Source organism: Musca domestica, unplaced genomic scaffold (genome assembly GCF_030504385.1).
Source record: "Musca domestica strain aabys unplaced genomic scaffold, Musca_domestica.polishedcontigs.V.1.1 28, whole genome shotgun sequence".
Classification (NCBI taxonomy): domain Eukaryota; kingdom Metazoa; phylum Arthropoda; class Insecta; order Diptera; family Muscidae; genus Musca; species Musca domestica.
Window position 1 is genome coordinate 10850123 of NW_026712293.1, and position 3684 is coordinate 10853806.

The following is a 3684-nucleotide window of genomic DNA, read 5'->3' on the forward strand; positions in this document are numbered from 1 at the left end:
ATCGATCTTGAATTTTTGTTGAATTGTTCGTTTGCTTTTGCTTTTTGAGGTTAGGAGTGAAGAAATTGGAAAAAAATGTTTCTACATTTAAGTGTAATTCATGTGTGTCCCTCATCTCACTAGTTTCCGTAGCGGAACATCCCGACAATGTTCTTCCAGAAAACCTGTCGTGTTTCAATTAAGAGCATGGGCAAATAGTTCCGCAATTTTGAATATTGGTGACCCTATAATAGGCACAATTCCTTTGTTGATTCTTTAAATTTAGATAACTTTCACAATCTGTCTATACTTTTTTATTATATTAAGGTCTTCGATGAAAATATTTGACTAGGCTCACTCTCATAGACTTAAAGTGGTTTTCATTAATAACACTTGATTGACAAACATCGAACGTCTGTATCATAATAATAAAACTAGTGTTGGGGCTTGGAAAATTGTCTTGGTCAAAAGGCATCGTCTATGTATGTATAGCCTTCGTAAGGGACACGAAGTCAAAGGTTGTAGCAGTCGTTGTACAAAATACTTTGTACATACTTTTGAGTGCGGTTGAGGCGCTGGGGAAATCTAGCAATAAACAATAAATATTCTAAAATTATATATTTTCCAGCCGCCATAAAATATCACATGTGAATAATTCGGTGATCTTGTGCGCTGACGCATACGATAATGCGCGAAATAATAAAGGTTATGACCCGCACACACATTTATTGATGCGCTCAATAGATGCACAAGACCACTTGAATGAGATGTCAAGCAGCCCTGCAATGTTCTCTATTCAATAGACAAGAACAATTGTGTGGCTGCGACTAGGCTAAGTTAGATTAGTTTCAGTAGTACGAAAGGAACATATTTTAAAAATAAAATCAGAATTGAAATAGCACCCTAACGAAGCGGTCGTGTTTCTTTTCTCACTAAATATTGCTCCAGTCGAGCCGAAAACGGAATAGATTTGACAATCGAAGAGGGAGATTGGACTCTGTTCTTATCATTAAAAACATAGATCCTCAGAGCAGAATTGAATCAACAGCCAAACCATTCGGTTTGTTTTCTTTTGTCACCTACATTTGGTCCTTCGAAAAATAAAGAATCGACGACCTAAAATAAAATTTGTTTGAGTTATCCCCCACCAGTGGTAAGACACTCAGAAAAACCAAAAAAGAAGTAGCTGTGCTTCAAAAAGGAGGAGAACTGCTACCAAAAGAAAGCAGCCGAGACATTTTAAATGTAAGACCGTAGGGCATTTTAAAAGATAGTCGAAGGGACAAAATTAAATGAAAAAGCCATACAAAAAAAAGAAAAGACCCACGGGGCAAATTAGAAAGAAAGGACCCACGGCAATGAAGCTTTTAACAACCCAGAGTCGCAATTACACAGACTTGGACATCGATGAAGAAATCGAAGATTCGATGAAACCTCAATTACGATGGATACTCTCGCTGAAATGTGACTATTTAACTTGGGAAGAGCATGTGGAAGAAAACAGAAAACTTAACAATGTCGAAACAGAGGAAGATTACGACAGAGAATTAAAAGATGGTTTGCACGAACAAATGCAAGCCTATGAAAACAATTTACAATCTCTGCAGGGACAAGCAATCGAATTACATTCTCAACTAATAATCGAAGTGGAAGAAAGTGAAATGATATTGAGAAATGCGAAGGCCCGCAAAAAATATCTGCTCGCCAAATCTAAAGATAACCTGCGGGCCAAAGATGAACAATTCGAAGAAAAACATCGTGTTCAGAAAGATCAAGTGCGACCTCTGAAAACGAAGATAGAGAAAGTCAATGAAAAGTTGGCTAGCTCGAAAAGAGAGCGGCAAGTCTTGGAAGCTGAGAGAGATGACTTGTCCAAACAAGTGGCAAATGTAAAAGAGGAACATAATTCTGTGAAACTCAAACCAATTCGATGCTTGGATGAAAATTTTGGGAAATGAAGATCCTCACATCAATTATTAAATAAATTCCCGCCGGCAAGTCCTCATTTTGAGGAAAGAGATGTGGAAGGAAATTCTGGTGTCGCACCCACACTGATTGATGGAAAACCACTCCGGGAGGAACAAAGTGGAAAAAGAAGAGAAGCCGCTGCGCACAGAAGGATCCAAAATTTTCGATGAATATATTGATTACGACGACGATTCTAGAGGAAAAGAAAACATCTCAGAAGAGGAAAAAGAAGAAAGCCTCTACGTACAGAAGGCCCCATCATTTCCAACGAATATGGAAAATAATGGATCGGTGAAGTGGGAAAAGCAGAACAAAGCTCTTTGGCTTCGCCTCCTGAAGGATATTGCCGTAAAAAAATCAAGAGCAAATCACCAATGGCCGCAAAAAAGGGGATGACAAACCGGAGCTTTCCATAAAACCAATGGCAATCATTTGCTACGTGGGTGATGACTATCTGCAGCGATGGACTACAAATTCGGCAGCAGGGAAAATGAAGCCGGCAGATAAAGGTGGTGGTATCGGCATGAAAGACTGGACAAATCAGTGGAGTCGTTTCTTGGAAGGGGTTTCCTAAATGAATATTACATCATTTCTATATTTAGTTATACATAGATTACTCTTCATATTTTTATATTTAAATGTTTCGCACTATCCATTTTTCAACTTTATAAAAAATACAGTCCACTATTAACATACACATTTAAGCCGCCCGGGAGAATGTACAAAATACTTTGTACATACTTTTGAGTGCGGTTGAGGCGCTGGGGAAATCTAGCAATAAACAATAAATATTCTAAAATTACATATTTTCCAGCCGCCATAAAATATCACATGTGAAAAATTCGGTGATCTTGTGCGCTGACGCATACGATAATGCGCGAGATAATAAAGGTTATGACCCACACACACATTTATTGATGCGCTCAATAGATGCACAAGACCACTTGAATGAGATGTCAAGCACCCCTGCAATGTTCTCTATTCAATAGACAAGAACAATTGTGTGGCTGCGACTAGGTTAAGTTAGATTAGTTTCAGTAGTACGAAAGGAACATATTTTAAAAATAAAATCAGAATTGAAATAGCACCCTAACGAAGCGGTCGTGTTTCTTTTCTCACTAAATATTGCTCCAGTCGAGCCGAAAACGGAATAGATTTGACAATCGAAGAGGGAGATTGGACTCTGTTCTTATCATTAAAGACATAGATCCTCAGAGCAGAATTGAATCAACAGCCAAACCATCCGGTTTGTTTTCTTTTGTCACCTACATTTGGTCCTTCGAAAAATAAAGAATCGACGACCTAGAATAAAATTGGTTTGAGTTATCCCCCACCAGTGGTAAGACACTCAGAAAAACCAAAAAAGAAGTAGCTGTGCTTCAAAAAGGAGGCAGCCGAGACATTTTAAATGTAAGACCGTAGGGCATTTTAAAAGATAGTCGAAGGGACAAAATTAAATGAAAAAGCCATACAAAAAAAAAGAAAAGACCCACGGGGCAAATTAGAAAAAGACATAACAAAAAGAGGACAACAACAGTCCCACATAAAAAATATACAATTTTGAAAAAGAGGACATCAAGGTCCCAACTGAAAAAAAGCTAAAAATTGAAAAAAGCCAAGAAGGCAATAAAAAAGTTTTGAAAAGAGGACAAATAGTCCCATCTAAAACACTTAAATTAAATATGTATACAGAAATGGAAGAAGATATTACCACGTTGTCAGACTATTTCCAGTTAT